The sequence below is a fragment of the Mus caroli genome, unplaced genomic scaffold (assembly GCF_978045245.1).
Source record: "Mus caroli unplaced genomic scaffold, Mus_caroli_1 scaffold_10, whole genome shotgun sequence".
In the NCBI taxonomy this organism is placed as follows: Eukaryota; Metazoa; Chordata; class Mammalia; order Rodentia; family Muridae; genus Mus; species Mus caroli.
In genome coordinates, this window is record NW_028227265.1 from 80,264,557 (window position 1) to 80,286,908 (window position 22,352).

A 22,352-nucleotide genomic window follows, 5' to 3' on the forward strand; every position below is an offset into this window, starting at 1 on the left:
AGCAGCAGCGGAGGCCACAAAGGTTGTTTTTCTTTGGGCAATGCAGTGACTGTAATTCTACTGATGTGAGGGCACAGAGAAACATATTCTACCCAAGCCCTCTTCAGATGAGGGAATTTGTGGATAAGGCAGAAAATACACAGGAGGGCACAGAGACCATTTTGGGTACCAAACAATTAGGCGTGGAGAAATGCAATATCCACCATCATGTTTATAGGTCTCGGCTTTGAAATATTGTCCAGTTTCTTTTTTTTCCATCTCACTCACTAGCTAAAACTAGCAGGAGGAAAGTAATACTTATCTCTCTGAGGCCTTAGGGGCTTATTTATTCTTTAAAGTGTGGGAGGTTTGGAGGAAAATCATTACTCATTGCCTGGATACTAAATAGAGGAGCTCTCATCTGCTAAACAATGGCCATTTGGCCATTGCAATGACACATTCAACTGGGGTTTTTTGTTGTTGTTGTTGCTGTTGCTGCTGTTGTTGTTGTTGTTTCTTTAAACTGAATGAGTGTATTCATCACTTTATCTCCCTCCAAGCACTACTTACTCTGGAGCTCAGTGAATAAAAGAAAAGAAAGGAGTAGAAGGAAGGAGGAAAACACATTACCTTTGCTTCTCTCCTGATTATAATGATTTGTGGGTTACTCCACGGTAGTGCCTGATACATGTGTGCTGTGTGCAACCCAACATAAGTTTTGAGTTCTATCAGACTCTACATAAATGAAGTTTGGCTTTAGATGAGATAGTTGAATGCCAGTGACGAACTTGGCAACTGGAAATAAAAGATACAATAACTCCATAGCTGTATAAAACTGGTCTTTCTCATTCCTCTCAGAATCTTGACTTTACAACCATTTTTATGTATAAAACCATAACAACCACATGTGCCTGGAAAGCATATTCTAGGAGACTTTGTGCCTGAAAGTTTCATATCTGGATGAATTCTGTCACTCGCCTAACAATTTAGTTTATGGTTTGAGAGGAAAAGTCGGCTGTAACTCTTCCATATAAAACTATGCTCTTTCTAGTGCCTCTCTCTTTCTATCTTGTTTTAGTTTCTTCCAGAAAGTATTATCACACTCAACATAAACATATGGCCTATGTGTCACTTAATATTGCATATTTATTATAGTCTGTAACGTTTACTATTGTGTAAGCTTAGATTCAATGTAGGAACATTAGCAGTCCTCTTTCCAGACCACCTCTCTAGCGCCTGGAAGAATGGTTAGGTGGTGGATGGGGCTCAACACAGAAATGCCTAAAGGGCAAAGTCTTGTTCAGTCTGAGTCTGTTCAGCCATATTTTATTGCCTAGACATAAATGTTTCAAAACCACTGATGAGAAGTGTAAGAGAGCCTAGACAAATGAATCTGATTTCTGAAACTCAATGAAAATCTCCAATCTGAGATTAAGGTGACATCCTGAGATCCAGGGTTGAATTCGTTCATTTCAGCACTATGGTCTGACTTGAATATTTGCTCTAAGCTGACTCAGGTAGCCTTGGATTAGCAAATAAGCATGTTCTTTGGCATTCTTATTCCTTGCAGCCTGAAACTGGTAGTTTAGAAAAGAAATTAAGCATACAGGTATAACGTACTATGTCCTTTCAACACGCAGGAACTCAAGTGTCCATCCCTCCTCAGACATGTAACGTAGTTCAGAGAAACTGACAGAAAGCTTCCCAAATCAGAGACACATTGCATGGATAACAAAGTCAGAAAAGATGAGGAAAAGCAAAACAAACCGCAAACAAAACAAAACAAAACACCAACAAACAAAGCAAAACAAACAAAGAAAACAAGGAAACAACAATAAAAATCACTAAAGAATCTGAACCTTTTGAAATGGAAATAAGAACTATTTAAAATATTAAGCAATAAGGAGATATGTCTAAGTGGATTTTCAAATATCTCCCAGCTACAACATAAAAAAAAAAAAATAAACTAAAGCACAACCCAAAGGAAGAAGTTAGCAGCTGTAACTGCCAATTAGAAGTTGCTGTGTTAATCCAGTCAGCTGATGACAAGGCTTTGATCTTGGAATAAGGACACAGATTATGCTTTTAGAGTATTAATTGAGAAGGGTGTTTTTGAAAATTGATCTAATGGGAGTACTTTAAAAGAGAAAATGATGTGTGCAGTACATTCTCATTTGCTTTGTTTGTGATACCTGGTGTGCTTTAATTAAAAAATCTTAAACATTGTGTCCACTACCAACTACCTCAATGGGGCAAATATTAGGGGCAAAATAATGGGGCAAATACTAACCAGTACACATACACACTAATGTAAAGAAATTACAACATGAAAATTCTAATATGGCAGAAACATTTACCTATGAAGAAAATCAAAGAGAGGCAGGAGAGGAATGTGAGAGGAGGCAAGGGGGATATTTATAATAATTGTTATCTGAAATAAGATATGAAGAAGTACAATGTGATGGTTTGTATATCCTTGGACCAGGGAGTGGCACCATCTGAAGGTGTGGCCTTGTTGGAATAGGTGTGACCTGGTTGGAATGGGTGTGTCACTATGGGTGTGGGTATAAGATCCTCACCCTAGTTGCCTGGAAGTCAGTCTTCCACTAGCAGCCTTTGGATGAAGACATAGAACTCTCAGCTCCTCCTGCGCCATGCCTGCCTAGATACTGCCATGCTCCCACCTTGATGATAATGGACTGAACCTCTGAACCTGTAAGCCAGCCCCAATTAAATGTTGTTTTTTTATAAAACTTGCCTTGGTCATGGTGTCTGTTCACGGCAGTAAAACCCTAACTAAGACATACAATCTCCAGGGACTTGGGCGGCAAGGATGAAGACAAGCTAGTAAAATGCCCTGAGGTTTGGAATGTCTACAGAACAGCCAGCATGTGGTGCTACATATCAGTATAAACCAGAGAAAAAGAACAGTAGAGAGTAGCTTAGAGCCTAATCAGTAAGAGATTTTCAATTAGGTGGCCTTTGCCAATTGCTGCGACATTCAAGTACATGACAGATGACAACCTGGCAGAGCTAGCACAGAAGGCTGGAAAACATTACAGAGACTCAAAGCCCAAAATTTTAAGTTCTTTCTGCAAATTCTGAGCATTGATGACTTTTTGGCATCTACATCAAATGTGATGTCATGATCCCTTGTGTCCCAGACCACATCTGGGTAACATGAGACTTCATATGCAACTCTCAAGTTGACAGAGCATCCTAGACTAGAATCTGCCAATTTTCTAGGTGTCCTAAGACCTCTGGTGAGTGAATAAGTTAATATCCAATTCCCAAATCTCAGATTCCCATTTAAATTGTTTCTAAAGATCATTAACATTAGTGTTTTAATACTGCTGTGTGAACTTTCTTCCTCAAGGAAAGTTTTAAACAGAAAAAGAAATGAGATATATTAGTGCATTGGAACATGGCTAGTAATAAGTAAAATTGAGAAGAGATTTACTGGAATCCTTTCTTTTCCTATCCAATACACATCTGTTTTTGTTAGATGCCTCCAGCATGATGCTGAAGGCTGTGTCTTAGCGCACTACAACCTAAATCTATGTGTTCAATTCTGTGAGAATATTGATCTTACTTTTCACTGTGAAAGCGAGCCTATTGGCCGAGTTCACCTGAGCACTTTTGCCTAGGAACATACCTCTTTCATTCCTGAGCAAAAAAACATGTGATGCAGAGTTACTCATTTGAGACCATTATTTTCTAGATTTATGGAAGTTTTGTTTTAGGCTGAGGTTTGGAAACTCAAGTGTCATCAGATAAGATATGTAGGGTAGACAAGGTCTATGAAGTCTGATGCAGACAAGGAAAATGGTTTTCAGCTTGACTTTCTACCAGCAAATCTGCCCTCCTCTGTTGAGCTTCCATAGTTCTAGTGTTAATAAAATCTACAATGATTTCTATACCAGACAGTAGATGGATAGGAGAGAAGGTTGAGCTTCATGTGCAAAACAAAACAAAACAACAAAAAAAACCCAAACAAACAAACAAACACCTGTGATCAGCATCCAGCCTTAATTTGAAATTCCCACAAATATTTCTAATTGTCAGAAACACTCTGCATTCATTTTCTTGTTGAACCTTAGCCAATAGCTCCATCATTCTTTGAATAAATCCTTACTCAGCACTTGCAGACTACCACTTCCATGATAAAACCAAATGAAACTGTTATATCAAAGTCAGGAGAGACTAGGCCGCGAGTAAGCTATGATAATTAAAGACACAGGCATATACACAAAATGTTTCTTCTTAGTATGTTGTAGATTTGACCCGGTAGTCTCTTTAACATGGAATCTGACTGCTTGTGTATTTAATTTAATTTATCTACTTTTGTCTTTTAAAAGTATGTTCCCACAGGCCTTAAGGCAATGAGTGCATTTTTTAATAACTTGCATTTGAAATAAATACATAATAGTGGTTCATTACACTGGGTCTGAAGTTTTCATGGTAGAGTTAAAGTGAATGAATATTTAACACTATTATTTAAATCATTCACACATGAATTCTTTGAGTCTGTTTTTTTCACCCTTGATAATGGTAACACTAAGAAATGCTCCAATTAGAGAGTACTTTTAGAATATTCAATTGAGAATAACATTTAAATTGAGAGGTTTTCTATGAGCATAGGTTCTTTTTCAAATTATCATACAATGAAAATCTAATATTGCTTGACATTTTTATATGTGCATTGTAGTTTACCTAACAGTTTTTAAAATTATTTGGTATTTTGTTTTTTTTTAAAAAAAAAACAAGAATGTAATATTAGTTCTTACCAGACTGTCCTTTTTGTCTCAGCAAAGGGTTTTCATTTTTTCATGTTTCCAGACTATATTTATACTTTTTATTTTTCTCTGTTAAGAGATAATTTTCCCATAGTTCATGGAAACAAAATGCGGCAGATAAAATTCACACTTTGAAAAATAGACATATTAAAGTAGATGTGTCTATAGCAAATGGGTTCAACCTCTGAATAGCAAAGATATTTAATTGCTTATTAATAATATTCTAAACTGTCTGATGAATGCACATTCTTAAAATCATTCTTCAAAACAACAGAAAATTGTTGTAACTGTTTGCTTGAGATAACTTTAAAAAGCATTAGATGCAAATCACGCACACGTGTGCGCGCGTACACACACACACACACAGTATTTAGCTTAGCTCATTCACATAGAAAGCACATGCATAATATAGAGGTTTTGGTATTAAATAATTTTCTTTTACACCAAAAGACATGCTAGTGACATATTGTTTGTTCATTTCCTATACAATTGATTTGCAATAGCTTTATGCTATGAACACAAAAGCAGGGTCCTGCCTATTGTAGGAAACATAGGTGTATCATCACTACATGGGGTTGTGAAGTTAGACTTTATTATGGAATTTTTGAATTTACAGTGCTACGTGGTTTTCACCAAATGCTCATTGGTTTCCAAATTTCAATTCATGGGGCAGACATTTCAGTGACATCTGGAAAAAGACTATGGGAGTTACCAGTCTTCATGGTTTTCTTGGAAGAAAGAACATTTTTCTTGGTTTTATGAAACAGGATTTTATTATAGCTTAGATTGGCCTATAAACCATTATGTGGCCAAGGTATAGTCTCTAAGTAGCTGTTCTTCCTCAGAATCTTGGATGCTATGATTCCAGATGTGTAACACCTTGACAACCTTCCCTAGATTATTGGTTCCCAGTGAATCTATGTAACCCAGAATAACATTACTGCTGCAGGAGAACAGTTCCTAGACCTAAACAGGTTAACCTCACTATGCAGAACTGCACATTAAATCACTGAATTTGACATCCACAAAATGCAAATTTATGCTATGACAGTAGACGTAGGCTGCATCATGAAGTCACACATATACACTGTGGGCTTTATCAGGGGTATATGGTAAATGGTGAGGGCTGGGAGGCAGAGGTACTGAGGTGGACAATTTCCTGCTATCAATGCTGAAACAAAGAATCTTACACAATGTCCCTCTGGTTCATCCCACCATTAATTTCTGGGGGCGGGGGGGGGGGGAGAGTCCTAAGAAAGGAATCAGTATGCAGGCATTCAATGGATGCAAGGTTCTTTCTTAGTGCATGAGTTGAGTGTTTATATATTGACGCACTTACACAAGTCTGAGGGACGAGCCAGCCAGCAGAGAGGGAGCTTCCTGATTAGGCTCAACTTGATTTACCCATGGCCTTTGATGAAAGCGGATATTATCTTCTGTTTAGAGTCTTAGTGTCAAGATCTGGTGGACAACCAAGTGCAATATGGCAGCCCTTAACAACAACTCAAATAGCCATATACCGTACTTGTTACTGTGCTTTTTATTTGGCAATCTATGGCTTCCGGAAGGGACAACATGCTTGGTTTTTAATTTGGATATAGTTTTGTTTTTCTGCTATGTCTAACTTGACTTGTCCGTACAGTACTAGGTTTAGCTATGGTGATTAGCTTATATAAATTTATGTCCATAAACTCCAATAACTTTCAAACATCAGGTCACTCTCATGACCTTGGAAACTGTGTTTCATTGTTGGTAGTGTGTGTGTGTGTGTGTGTGTGTGTGTAAGACTGATTTGAATATTATCATGAGTTATTTTGACATGTACATGTTCTGTTTGAATTTATTGAGATAGAAGTGTCTCCTCGTATACCATTTATTTCCAATTTTGTAATATCAGAATGGACTCATGCTGTACTAGATAAACTGCCTCTGGCCACATCCCAGCCATCTGATTTTTCTTCAAGCTGCTGGACTGTCTATCGATCTGGTCACCTAAGGTGAGAGGGGAAAAAAAAAAAAAACAAGCTCAACAAAAATTGTATTCAAAGCTCCTGTGATCATTTTTTTTTCCTTTTTAGAGCAGCAGGAGGATGATGGGGGAGGGGAGAGTTCCCCTCTCACTAGGGAAAATGAGAAAATCACAGCCATCCGCAGTGTATGTAGGTCATGCTTTCCTGAATGGAGGACAAGTCTATGTCTATTTCTTATATAAAGGAAAATTGGCCCACCAAAATGTAGTTCTTTGTTTGTTACAAAAGCCTCATCTCAAATTAACTGAAAAAAAAAAAACAAGCAGTTTCTATGATATCACAATGAAACATCTGTGGAAAACAATTATTTCACTGTCATGTTGACAAACAGTGTAGGTGAGTGTGAAATACAGTACCTGATTATGCTTTAATTGGGTTACGGTCAAAGTTATAGAATTCTGACATAAACCTAATACTGTACTCACTAAATACACTGTGTTGAACAGCAATTTTATTCTAAATTGTATCACCTTCCCATTTTTTTTTATTATAAGCAGATTTGCCAGACTCTAAATAATAATATAATAATCACCTAAATCATCCAGAAATTTTCTGGTAGCATCATTTTTGAGTACACTGTTTTAGTATAAGCCTCTCTACTCCCCTCCCTCTCTGCACTATATATATATATATATATATATATATATATATATATATAAAATAAGATTATTGTCTACCTTTTCAAATAGAATCTTTGGCATTCTTTCAGACAATGGGGTTGAAGGTCAGGACAGAAGACAGAAAAGAAATATGGATGTCAGCAGAAATCACCAGAGAGAAAACATGAAGGACAGAGGGCAGGAAATTAGGGTGTTGAGAGGCGCTGAAGCAGACAGAGAGGGGCATGAGATTAAAGCTCATAGCACCAGTGCTGCCCCAGAGTGCAATCCTGAGGCCAGCTGGGCCAAAGAGCAACTCAGAAGGGCTCAGGGCACCACCTCCCATGCCAGGTTAGAACTGGAGAAAAGAAATACAAAGTGGGTTTTTATTTTCAAGACCTCCAAGTAGCATTCACTTGCCCATCATTTTTGCCAAAGCTGTCTGCCTCTGCCACGTTTCCAGTAAAACTAGAGACCATCATCAGGAGCAACTACTTCCTCTAGCTTCTTTTCACTTATCTCTAAAACACAAACATCTCTTTGTCCACCGATTGCTCACCATATACGGCCTCTACAGCTCCACAGTCTGACTGACTCCTACCATTTCTGAGGTTTGATGTCATAGGTTATATTCTTTCCTCTCCTGTCCTTTGAAAGCTGTTTTCTACTTGGAAAATATTCAGAAAAAAACAAAAACAAAATAAACAAAACAAAACAGAAAACAAAACAAAACACAAAACAGGAGAAAGAACAGATAGGTTATATGTATTTCTACTCTAAGTGTATCTTCCCCTTTTTTACCTTAAATGTATGCTCCCTGTAGACTACCAAGCAAGCACATTCCTACAAACACAATTTTAACCCTGAAATATTCATTCTTTGCAACAGTCCATAAAAACACTGGTATGTGAATTCTGTCTAATATTAGCTGGATCTTTCAAGTCATCACTCTTGGTCCTGGGTACATCTGATTCCTAAACTTCTCTACAATAACAATAGACTGTACCACATACCTGTGAGTGAGTAACATTCTTTGGTCAACTAAATCTCTATTCCTGGAATATAAAAAATAGTTGATACTTTTTAGGGAATAAAAAGAATAACTATAAGGTGACTCCAGCTGAAGCTGGCAAAACTCGAAGATAAATGTCATGTTTATGCTGAAATGCATTACATCTGAATTCCTATTAGGTAACACCATTAAATATCTTTATATGCAGGCTAGTTAGAATCCCTGCTGCTATTTTCTGTGATCACAGGGTTTCTGAGGTTTCACAGAATTCTGTTTGACCTTTATCTATTTTATAGTTCAATCATATGACCATTCTAAGATCACCAAGGAAAGTCTTCAAACATTCTCTCATTGTATCACATATGGACAGTACATCTTCTTTCTTCAAATGGTACTTTCTCTGGGCATTTTTTATATATTTGATCTTTTAAAAATTTTAATGCTGTTGTTTTTCCTAAGCAAATATTTAATAAATATATTCAACTGGAGCCTAGATCCTTATTGCTGTCCCCTCTTGATCAGTTTTTAGTGTCTGAAAATAAGCAGCTATGAGATTATTTTTTTATCAGCCTTTATTTTTTTCCAAAGACCTCTTACAGATATTCTTCTGCATTTTAATCCATTCTTATTTATTTTGTGTATATGAGTGTTTTGCTTGCATGTATGTATGTAAGTAAATAAGTTCATGTACTTTGTGGTACCTGGTATTAGCAAAATCAGAGCACTGCATGGTGATATTCAGGATTGGAATTCCCCAAGATTGTCATTTTAATTCCTCTCTTTTACCTGTTTCCAAGATTCTCCTCATATCTGTATGAATTGTTTCTCAAGGCACTCCAAAAATCTCCATCATGTTATGGCCTAAGTTCAAATTCTATGCATCTATATATCCTTCTCCTACACTGGTACAATGATATCTAACCAGATCTTGTGCTTTGCCCATATACCATAATATATGATCATATTTCCAGACAAAACCACCTTGTTAAATAAAAGTATGATTATTCAATTTCCCGTGCCTATACATACCATTCATGTGCTTTTCCTATGTTATTGATTGTGCACTCCCCCAACATCACACAAGCTTTGTCACAATCTTTGCCTAGGCATCATGTTTGATCTTCAGTTACTTTGCTCCCTTCTGTATTAATTACTTTCCTTGTTAAATATCTGACGAATTCCTGTGGAATACAGAGGGAGCAAAGAACATGAAGACCAAACATGAAGCCAAGTCAAAGATAATGACAAAGCTTGTGTCCACATTCAGGGTGAGTGTTCAGTCTTCATTTAATACCCTGGAAACATCCTCACAAACAAGACAGATGTTTCCATGGTGACACTGAATTCCATCAAGCTCACAAGGCTAACCATCACACTCCCAAATATTCTATTCTCAATTATAGAACTTGTTTTTCAATTCCAGTAAAGAAACTCATCTAATTTAATTGTCAAGTCTTTTAAGCATAACCAATCTCTGTCTTTTTTATAATTTCTGTCAAACATCAGAACCTATGCTATAACACTTAAAATATTATATACTGTGTGACTGCTTGCATATTTTTCCATTCTTGACTTCAGGTTCTTTTGAGAAAACTCATACTTTATCATCTACTGAATTTTCATGTTTTTTGTAAGTAAATATTAAATTTTAAGGTCCCGTGTTAACTGTCTTTAAATTTGTGTGATTACCTACTTGATATAAACAACATAAAAAGATGAAAACACCTATTTTAGTTTATGGTTTCAACAATTACGGTCCACAGTTGGTTGGCCCTGTTACTTTTGCTCTATGGTGAGGCACTGTGTCATGTTGGGAGCATGTGAGGAAGTACAGCAGATGCTTTGTGGAAGCTTGAAAGTCAAAACTAGCTCTCTAGTTTTGAGGGACTGAAGACCTAGAAACCTGCAAGGGCATGTTGCAATTAGCCATGCTTACTTCTATTAGTCTCAGCTTTCCAAAGGTTCCACCATGTACTAATAGAACTATAGGCTACCATCCAAGACATTAGAATAAAGGCTTCTGTAAACATGGACTTTTTGTTGTTGTTGTTGTTGTTTCCCTAACATGGTGACTTTCCAAGAGATCTTCTACTAATCTCTCTTGGGAGTTCCATTCTGTTCTTCAGTAATATAAATCCAAAGGGAAGAAATGCTTCTATTTCACAGATCAATTTGAATAAAGATAGTAAATCCCTGTATCCCTGTGTTGGATGGATTCTGAACCTTTCCTGCAAACATCTAAAAGGAATCATTAACACTTACCATGGCCAGAAGTACAGAATTGCTTTAAATGTTAAAATCAAAAGGGATACACAACATCAAGAAAAATCTAAAGACACTATTAGAAAAATAACAAACACTATATATTCTAGTATCTTTGATTTCTTAAACATATATACAAGTATATGTTTAAAAAACATATGCATAATAGTCTAGAGTTAACAAACACATAGTTATTACTTCATAGGAAAATATTCAATGACTACACTCATTTGAGAAGTGAATTCATCTAAAACAATGTATGTAAATTATGTTAGTCAACAATTTAAAGGCAAATTCATTAAGAACAATGTGTATGAATTATGTACAAAATAATTAATTTCTATAGTAGAAAACAATATATAACTCCCTCCATGTCATGCATAGTGAATACAGAAGTGTTTCTATAGTTTTCTAAATAAAATATATGTGATATTTGGTTATGTTTTTTTTATTTCAGTTTATTCTGTGAAGATGCAAATAACTTTTGAATACAGAATATCCTAGGGACTTCATACATTTAATTTTCCATTAATAGTTATAATATGTTTAAGGAAAATGTTAGTATAATCCTTCACTTGAACCTAAGAGATTTACTTAATCTCTCTGTAACCTGTGAGCTAAGACACCATCTACCAGTCTGCCTCATCAACCCTTAAATGATGGCTGATTGGCTTAGAAAGTAGAGAAAAAACCCTATGTAGAGCAAAAGGCAGATTCACTTATTCTCACTCAAGAGAACTCCAGTTCATTAAGTTCAGATATCCTCTTTAAAAGAGCACATGTCACCTGGTATTCTTTGCAGAACTCTCTATTCAGGGCAGAATCTAGGAAAACAGACAACTTACACCTGTTCATATGTAGTATGTTATTTATCATTTAAGACCTAGAAACTACCCATTTTCCTGCCAGAATCCATTAACCAGTAACACATTAATCTGTTACCAGAAAGACATACAACTGGTATGTCTTGTCAGTTGCCATGCATATGCTGTTCATGCTTTCATTGTTAAATCCAATGCTTTGTTAATTTCAATTACTTTTTTCTGAAAGAATGAATGGTTTCTTCCTATAAAGTGACCACTTACTTAATTTCAAGATCATGTAATTTAAAAGCAATATCTTGGAATAAGTCATAGCTCTCAATTATTCTCATATAATGAATTTACCAGTCTTTGATCAAAAGAGGAAAAGTTTAGCAGGTAGATTAGTCATTTTGAAATTTCATGTCTGTGGTTGATGTTAAGCATTGTGACAAACACTTTACTGGAAGCTTCCTTTATGTGCATTATCATCTTCACCATCATGGTCTATGATATAATCTTCAGTGTCAACTATTCAGACTACAATAAGTATTCCTAGATGATTGGTGAATATATCATTTAATCAAATGCATCATCTGTGAAGAACTTGCCCCATATGTTTTGTAATATATTTTTAATATTTTTTCTTGATTTGGTTATAGACTAAAGACCATAATGAAATATTATTGAGTAAGAATGCATTATATTAATAAGTTGGGTGAGAGGGTAAAAAAGAATGTATTATATTGATAACACCATTCTCTTTCAGGCAGTCAGGACTTGATAAATATTATGAAAGTGTTGATCCTAAAAGCTGTACATTTATTTATATCAGTTTGTTTTACTTGTAGAAAGCAACCAAAATTTTAGGAGAAGTAGACAAACAGATTTGGGCTATATTTTTCTTAAGATCATCATCAAAGTTTGTATATAAGACCATAAAAAAGGAAAACAACATTTCTTGATTTACCTTTTTCTAAGCAAGAATCATAACAAAAACTCCTGTTGTATAAAATGTGAAGGAAAAGCATAATTCTAAACTAAGTTGTACCATTAAGTTTACTGCAAATAAAGGCCATAGACAACACTGGCACAGAGACTCTGTGGCAACAAGGACCCTGGAGACATCCTGGAGGATGCTCCATGAAGCGTGAGTTTTATTAACTTAAAAGGGAGACGATGACACTTAGCCCTGAGTTACTTCCCAGAGGCTGCTCCTTTGGCTATGTTGCAATAATAGCTCCTCAATAGCGAAAACCAAGAACAAAAAGCACTCATCCATGTGGCTTACAAGCATTTCTCCATGGAAGATAAACATAACCCGAGGCCTTGCTTCATAATAAGTATGCCATGGGAAGAGAAACAGGTGCCCAGTCTCTATTCCTGTGAGCATTGAAAGCAAGTTGCAAAGTCCAATCGAGGGCAGAACTTGAGGTTCTCTTCCAAGGTTGCAAGCAAACTTTTCTTAACTTCACTAAACATCCAAGCTACTTTATCTTCACCATTTTCCTTGAGAAAGTATATATTTTTGAGGTCAATATGAAGAAAAATATGGACACTCAGAACTGTTTCTAACCTCACTTTACTTTTTTAAATACATTCCACACTTTAAAAATATTGTATAAAATTAACCCTGTGATTGTCATTTTAACTTGTCACAACAATATATCATCCAGAGAGAGATCTAATGAGGAACCGTTTATATCATATAGGCATGCCTTGATTACATTCATTCGGGTGGGGTCTGATCACTGTAGGTAACAACATTCCCTAGGTGTGTGTCCTGGACTATATACTTGTAAAAGGAGGAACTGAGTACAAGCTACTAACCGCCATTTATTTTCCTCTATTCTTGTGAAGTAACTAGCTGCCCAGCATTAATGGTTACCTAAAAGTGTGAGTTAAGAATAAGCCTTAAAAAAAAAAAAAGAATAACCCTTATGGGGCAGAGAGATGGCTCAGTGGTTAAGAGTACTGACTGTTTTTCCAAAGGTCCTGAGTTCAATTCCCAGCAATCACGTGATGGCTTACAACCACCTGTAATGAGATCTGATGCCCTCTTCTGGTGTGTCTGAGGACAGCTATAGTGTACTCATATTCATAAATAAATAAATCTTTAAAAGGAAAGAATAAGCCTTATACCTCCATTGCTTTTTCCCCCCAATTATAGCTTTTAATCACTAAAACAGAACTGAAACTACACAACCCAGTTTCATAGAACTTTTTCCGGTGTAAAATTAGAGCAATATCCTTTGGGAAGAATTAATGTCATCATCAGTGCCGTACTTTGAAGCCTGTGATAAATGTCCTCTGTGGTGGAGAATGGCAATAGCCCCTCAGAAAACAATAGTCCACACATATATTAGTTTTCATATTGACATGAGAGAATACTTAGCGATGATATGCTGAAGAGTTACCTATGAAGCTGGTTCAATAAAAAATAATCAAATTATGTATTTGAACAAATAAATATAAATCTTTAAATTTTATATATTTTACATGAATATGTACAGAAATACTATGAGGAAACACACCTCCTCAACGTTTGGTTGTAATTTGATAACTAGTATCTATTATCTGCCAAAGTAGGCAGGGATGCCTTATAGATGCTTAATAGTAAGTGTTTATGATTAACAGCAAAAGGCTTATTAAGGCAGAAGAACTGCCAGATTAACAAACATGAGGAGATTAATTTAACTCCAATGAGCAGTGAAATAAAATTCTCTGAGGAGAACTTGGTCTACTGCCTCAGCATTGATTTTTCCATGCTTATAGAGCCGTATTTGTGAATTTATATTATGCTGCACTTTCCTAGTGTGTGTTGGTTCCTTCATCCTATAGAATCCATATAGATTCAGTTATTCTAAAATTAGGGAGAACCAATAAGCGATGAAGTTGGCTTCCCTAGGAAATACAAGATGACTGGACTCCTGCTCAAATCCTGTTGGTGGGGGGTTGGGATAGGGTGAGAATGTTTATATGAATCTTGTTTTAGAACTCATTTGGACATGAACACAATTTTTTTAAAAAAGAAAATTTGTTTAATTCATGTTCTGAAGGTGATAATACTCAAATTTTTCTAATAATTTTACCAGGTGAATAAATATTTTCATCAATTTGCCATTTAGAGTTTCAAGTACCCCTCAACATGTTGAATCTCTTAATTGTCAATGGCATAGATTTATCATAAGAAAAAATAGGAAGCATTTGTTTTGGGTACATACAGTAAAATGGGACATAACCAAAAAATAAGGTACAGAAGAGAAAATAACGCCATCTGTAAGTCGTCCTCACTAGCTATCTGAGGTTAGAAGTTTTATAGTAAGGTCACAATGCCTCTCTCTGCTCTGACAAGTTTCACACATACACTAGAGATTTCTGTAATCCTGATAGTTTCTAGAACCAAACCCAGAAAGAACAGACAGGCTCCTAATTGCTTCTCACTACTAACCGGCCATGTGAATGGAACAATCAGTTTATGAATATGTCATTAGAGAAGAAGTGAAATGCAAATCATGCTAAACAAAATACATAGGAAGGGATAAAAATAAAAACTTCCAGCTGCATTGTTAGCGTGACACTGCTGGCTATGTCCATTGACATGCTTTTATTTATATGACTATTTTGTCATAACAAAATATACATAAGGAAGGACTGCTGCAATGCACACACATAACAATGCACTTTGATTTAAGTATGTATACGTTTCATAAGTATACTTAATTTTTACTTTATTTTTTAGATATAACTATATCATTTTTCTAGTACTTTTGCTCGCTCCAGTCTCATGAATACCCCCTTGATCTTTTTCAAATTTAAGATCTCCTGTTTTATTTGTTCTCTCTCTCTCTCTCCCTCCCTCCTAAATACATTAAAACCTAATTCAGTCTGTATAATGTAACTCACATTTTAAACACACTGTCTTATCAAGGCAAGAATTCTGCTATGTGTTTACTTTTATAGGCTGCACCAAACCAAACCAAATTTCAAACCAAAACTGTACTTTCTGACTATATTAGAAAAGCCACTGAAATTAGGATTTGATAACACTTAAACCATCTAGTTATGTTTTTGTAAAATGGGTTTTCATTACTTTTATAGATAATGATGAAACATACATTCTACATGCAATTTTTCTTCATTAGCCTTGCTTTTCTACAAAAATTGTACTATTGCTCATGACTAAGACAATGGTCTTTATTTCATGAGCGACCAGCTTTCTGAAGCACAAGTAATGGTACTCTTTTCTCTGTACTGTTTGTCTATTTTCAGAGTAGTGTAATTTTGTGTGTGTGCATTTGTGCATGATTTCAGGTGTGTGTGTGTGTCTGTGTGTTTGTGTATGCATGTGTGTATATATCTGTATAGGTATGAAGGACCTGAAGTATATCTGGTGGCAGATTTTATATCTTTATGTACCTTTTACTATATGTGTGTGTGTGTGTGTGTGTGTGTATACACACACACACACACATATATATTCATATATATGCTATTCAAGTTTAATATAGTAAACTATGCTGCAGACCACTCAGATCTGAAGGATTTAGAATTCCTAGTAAGAAGTTCACATGATTCACATGAACACTAAGATGTGAAAACCACACCCGTAATGGGATCTGGTGTCCTCTTCTGGAGTGTCTGAAGACAGCTACAGTGTACTTACATATAATAAATAAATAAATCTTAACAAATGTTTTAATAAAAAATAAAATAAAATAAAAGAGATGTGAGAACCGTCATTAGAAAAGATGCTAAATAGGCACTCCTGCCTGAAGAAGCACAACACAATAGTGGTGACCTTTCAAAGTCATTGTTTGCCCAATTAAATAGCATCTGATTAAAATGGAGCATTTTTGAAAACAGTTTTATTCGAAGAGATTTGCAATGAACCTTGTACAATAAAGGACATTTTACTATTTAAACAAAAAGATAAGTGAAATCAATCACAGAAGAAAGGGCTGGTGAATGAGTTAGCAGAAAACATTCGTTTCCATGTACTGTCATGACCCCCCAACAACCTGATCCCCAAGTAGTTCCACATGATTAAAAGATGAAGAATAAAACAACATAACTGTGTTCATAAAATTCTAGGATTGAAATGCAAATCATACTAAAACTCTCCATTCCTAATCAGACTAAGAAATGAGAATGTATTATTAGGGAACTAAAACAAAATATGTAGTTGTATCTCAGGGATTTCAGCATGTATGGAAAAACTACCAATATTCTTGAAGAAATTGTGTCATGTTAGCAATGTTTCTCAACATGTGAGTTGCAACCCCTTTGGCAAACCTCTATCTCCAAAAATATTTATATTATGGTTCAGAACAGTAGCAAAATTGCAGTCATGAAGTAGCAACAAAAGTAACTTCATGGTTGAGGGCAGTACAACATGAAGAACTGTATTAAAGAAAATCAGAGTTAGGAAGGTTGAGAACCACTGCCTTAGGGTATTCATATGGAAGGGGAAGAAAATAAGCTGGAATTGCCCACAGTAGGGCATGCTAGAGAATATAAAATTTCTAAGAAGCTACTGATAATATCTGCAAGATGGGGAAGATTACAAGTATGTATCAGTACAGACTACACTTGATATACTCAGAACTTCTCTAACAGAAGTATAGTCCCATAGGAAGCAAAAAGGATAGAAAATACTAACCATTCAAGACTTAATCAAAAAGTACAGCAAGAAAACAATTCTCTAAAATTACAACTCATTTAAAAATATATGGACTATTTTCTACGTTAAATATAAAGCCTGAATTAAAGGTATTTTTATTAGCAACTGAAAAATGGCATGGCATAAATGGTTCACAAAAGTAAGCATGGTTGAAAGAAATAAAAACAAAAGTAATAAAATATGCAAAATAAGGGATGAGTTAACTCTTCTAAAATTTCAAAAGAAGAGACATAAACATTCAGGTGACTTTAGGTTCTTGAAGAGTTTAATAAGAATAACTATCTAATAAAAACATGCTACAAGGACAGAGGACAAGATTAAAAAAAAAAAAGGAAAAGGGAAAAGCAAACCCCAGAGGAAACCATACTTTTATATTTATGTCCAACCAAAGTGATTGGCATTGAGGACATTTTTGTAACTGTAGTGCCATTTCATGTTCTCAAGATATGTTGACTAAAAAAGTTCAAAATATAACTTGGACCTTGATGTGATATCTGCTGGGTGATTTTAAAGTGGAAATAAGTTTGAGAGGTATTGGATAGGTAAGACCCAACCTAAGAGATACACACATAGTATTTAAACTTCTGAAAACCCACAATAAATGCACAATAATGTCCAAGACATTAAAGAAACTGGCAATGTATGATGCAGACAGAAAGGAAGGAGGTATAACAAGGGAAGATGAATCTAGAGATGTTAAAACACAGAAGAAAATAGTAATTTAAAGTATGATAAACATTCCCATGAATATTAAAGAAAAATGAGTTTACCGATAAAAATTACACATTATGATCAGGAAATAGAAAAGTCAGTATCAAGGAATAGACACACACACACACATACAAACACATGTAGATCATAATGGTAATCCATCCCATGAATTTCCTCATATGTGGAATTTGGGGCAAAAAGTTTATGAGACTAAAAGTGATGCTAGATGAAGAAAAGTAGGACAAAAAGAAAGGCTAAGGAATGAACTTATATGAGCAAAGTATATTACACACATTTGTAGAAATGTTGTTAGGAAACTCTTTACCTGTGCAATTAATATACATTAAAAAAAAAAGAAAATCTAGCTTGAAGAAACCTGACAAGCATTCATAAAGGATTAATGAATTGATTTTAGGCATTCCTACAAGGAATGCTCATGCTCATAAGCAATGGGCTGAAGGGTGGAATGAGAAAATCTAGATAACATAAAAATCCGTTATAGCAAATAGATAGTATGAGATCCGAAGGCAGGTGTAAGTGGGGGAAAGGATAAAACAATAACATTTCACTGGTACAATATCAACAGTAAGAGTAATTGAATTTTCTTGAGTCTGGAGTGATAACTCAATGATCAACGGGTTGACTTTCCAAAAAGAGGAACTTTGTTCTCAGTCTAGGAACTACACAAGAAAAAACAGACTTGGTAATCCCAGCATTGGGAGACAGAGATAGGCAGAGCTTGGTGGCAATCTAGCCAAGCCTCTTTGGTAAATTCCAGACTAGTGAGAGACTGTTTCCATTAACATAAACAAACAAACAAACAAAGTATTTAAGGCACATAAAAGATAAAGAAATAGAAATGATAAGTCGAGGAATTTGGTTGCAAAAATGGTAAGTGAAGTGGAATAAATGAAGCATGTATAGAAGAATAAATTTAGTAGTGCTATTATAGTTATTAATGTTTCTACAATTGGATTATTAATATTTAGGGATTCTTTGATGATGGCTCCTTTTAGAATTATATATATATATGTGTGTGTGTGTATATATATATATATATATGTATATATATATACATATATATATACATATATATATATATATATATATATGTATATATATAATCTAGATATTTATAGATAGCTCAGTTTTCCCTAGGAAAAATTCTAAAAAAGAAACACTATCCTTTGCTGCTAGCTCATCTCATGAAGATGAAAAGCCTGGTCTTTTATTGACAAAACAATCCATTTAGCTATTCCAGGTTCCTTCCCAACCATCCCACAAAGCAGCTTTTGATGACTTAGCACCTTGATTCTCAAAAGACAAGTATACTTTTTTAACAATGAAAATGAATTCAGAGGTTTGGGAGGCGAGTCTTTGTAATACAATAAATTTAGCTGGGTGGAATCTCATCCTGAGATTACCATGCTGGCCACACCTGGATCTAAATTAGCTTTGTCCCTGGATGACCGTATACTCCAGAGTATGCCTATATTTGTATCTTTCTGACAAACTGGCTCACAGTGCAGCTGTCTCTGCTTTTGTAGGTACAAGAAGCCCCTCATATAATTTATATTTTATCCTTATATTTTTGTATACTTGTGTTAGGGTGTGAGAATTACTGAAGAAAGAATGCAGACTCAAGTAGTATGCAAGAACAAAGAACATTTATTCTGCAGAAACAACCAGCATGCAGTGGTCACCACCACTTCAAAATGGCAACCCAGAAAAAAGATACTTGAGCCTCATTTATGTAAGGACTACTATTAAATCTTTTTTAATATCAAAACTGTGATGAGAACTTTGGTACTCTTCAAGTATCATCAATTAATGGCTTTTAAGATAGCAAACAGGCATCTAAAACCCGAAGGCACATTTCTAGATGTTGTAAAACCATTAACCAAAGGTCATAAAAGGGGAACTAAGGATTTACTATAGGTATGAGAAGAGAAGATAAACTATTGACTGGGTTTATCTATATAAAAATTCAAGGATAACTTAGTTACAGTCTTTAACTTTCCATAAACCTGTAGAGCTAGTAACCAATGATGAATGCTTAGCCAGATAATTACTCTTAGTGGATATGAATGTAAACATTCTCTGTTGTAAATGTCTTATTCAATTTATGACCAGAATTTATGTGCAAACTTGTAGTGAACTTTGTACCATGTGATCATGCACTCTGAAAGAAGTACAAGTACTGAGAACAAAGAGCAGAGACAGGCCTCTCTCCCCCCTTTTTCCCCATACTTCAACTTAGAGCTAGCAGAGCAGGTCCTTCAGCGATAGAACAAATGGCTAACTCCCCTTTGTTTTGCTATGAGATGCAAAATGCATCTTCTGCAGCTTCTAGCCCCAGAACAACTCAGGCATGTCATCTACAGAAGCACAGTGACTTAGACTTACGATAGGTAAACCTTTCACAGCCTAGAGGGCTGTCCTGAAGGCCTCATCATTTACCATTTTGCTGAGATGTAAGCATACCCTTGCCTCAAGCACTCATACTATCTCTGATTCTCTGATTCTCATGGAGTCATTGACCTTTGCAGGGAGTATGAATATTTCCTGAAGAAGAATGTGTGTGTGTGTGTGTGTGTGTGTGTGTGTGTGTGTGTGTGTGTGTGTGTTTTTGTGTGTGTGTGTACAAAACTTTACATCCACAGCAACCGTCAACACTTGTGGAGACTCACACCCTGCTGGTTATGTTCCAGGGACAAGAACCATGCCATTTCATCCCTGCATGGCCAATAGGACTCCACATTTATCCATGTATGTATCTTTCAAAACTTAAAAAGAAAGTTTAAAAGGGTTAACTTGGCATAAAGTAAGTTTGAGGACCAAGAGCAAAACACATGAGAGTTGTTTCAAAAATTATTATGAGTGAATTACAGAAAGGCCCACATAAAAATTAGAAAAGAATGATAACTTTGTCGGATCTGATGGTATTGATTGCTGCCTCCTGAGTGTTATTGTAAGGCATGGCTCAGAACTAAGTTCCTATTTTTTTTTTTTTTTTTTGTATTGAAGGTGGTTCTTCTAAGTTTATCTTTTCAGCAGGATAGATTTCTTTTTTTTCCTTTTTCTTTTTTTTTATTTGTTAACTTCCGACCTCACTTGTGCTTCCATAGGACACTGTGAGACTTACAATTATCAGCTTTGTCACAATAAAGTTCTTGATTTACCTCTTTGTATGCATGAACCCATAGTCTGATGCATACACCCACACAAAAATGTTTATTTCTAAGCTTGGTCCTGCACTATTGAAAAGCTGCAGAGGATAATCTGGGGAAGAAAGTGAGTTTGAAGTTTACTTGCTTATAAGAATTACTTACATATAAGAGTCAGCAAGATGCTTATATTATGACTCATGTCTAAAACTATATCTATATCTATCATACCCAGTAGTTAGAAACCTGCAATGGTTTCTTGAAAGTATTTTTCCAGTTGTACTGAACTACACATTCAGATGATTACTGCACATCCCAAAGAGTATCACCAGATATCAATCAATCCCCTTGTTTCTTTCCCTGATTGTTTCCCTGCTCCCTGGATTGAGTCTCCTTTTTCAGACCTTTCTTTTTTTTTTCTTCTACCAAGTTTATGCAAGGCAAATACTCATAAATTTAAACGAATGATGTCTTTATTCCAAAAGCAACAATCTAACTACCCCCTTTCTTGCAATACTTAAGTATATGAAGAATACTGGGGTTATGAAAAAGAGATTACAGTGTCTACAGACACTTACAAATAGACAAAGGATAATCCAATCCATCATTTGGTTTTGCCCTTTCAAAAGTGACTTGTGTGTATCATACTGGATAATATTTAATGAAACATCTCTACTATATAGGGTATCTTGCAGGTTGTCTTCCATTATGATTCACTCTTCCTTCACAAAAGTTTTCATTTATTTGTTTTGTTAATTTTATCTTTGTTTTATGTGTGGGAGTGTTTTGCCTGCATGGATGTCTGTACACCACATGGGTTCAAAAGGATGAATAGAATCCACTGGAACTGACATTAGACACATCATATAGGCACTGGGGAAAAATTTTGAGACCTTTGGAAGAGCAGCCTGTGCTCTTAACCACTGAGCTAAGTGTCCAGCCCCAACAAGCAATTCTTTTCTATTTTCAAAAGTGGTAAAACATTTTAAATGTTTTTAATTAAGAGAGAATTAAATTACTTACCCTCCTTTCCTTCTTACAGCCCTTCCAATTTACCTTACCATTCAACCTTCCCATGGTCAGCTTCAAATCAATCTGATAACATCCCTTAATTATGTTTGGTATGTGTGTATGTGTGTGTGTGGGGGGGGGAGCGATGTACACAAATATATGTAAATACAATCTGATATGTCCATATTGATATCTCCATGTTTTCAGGTCTGACTATTCTGCAGTGGACAACCAGTAAGGAGTTCTATCCCCAAGGAGGGCTAATTCTCCTTTCTCCAATAGTCACTAGTTGCCTGTAATTT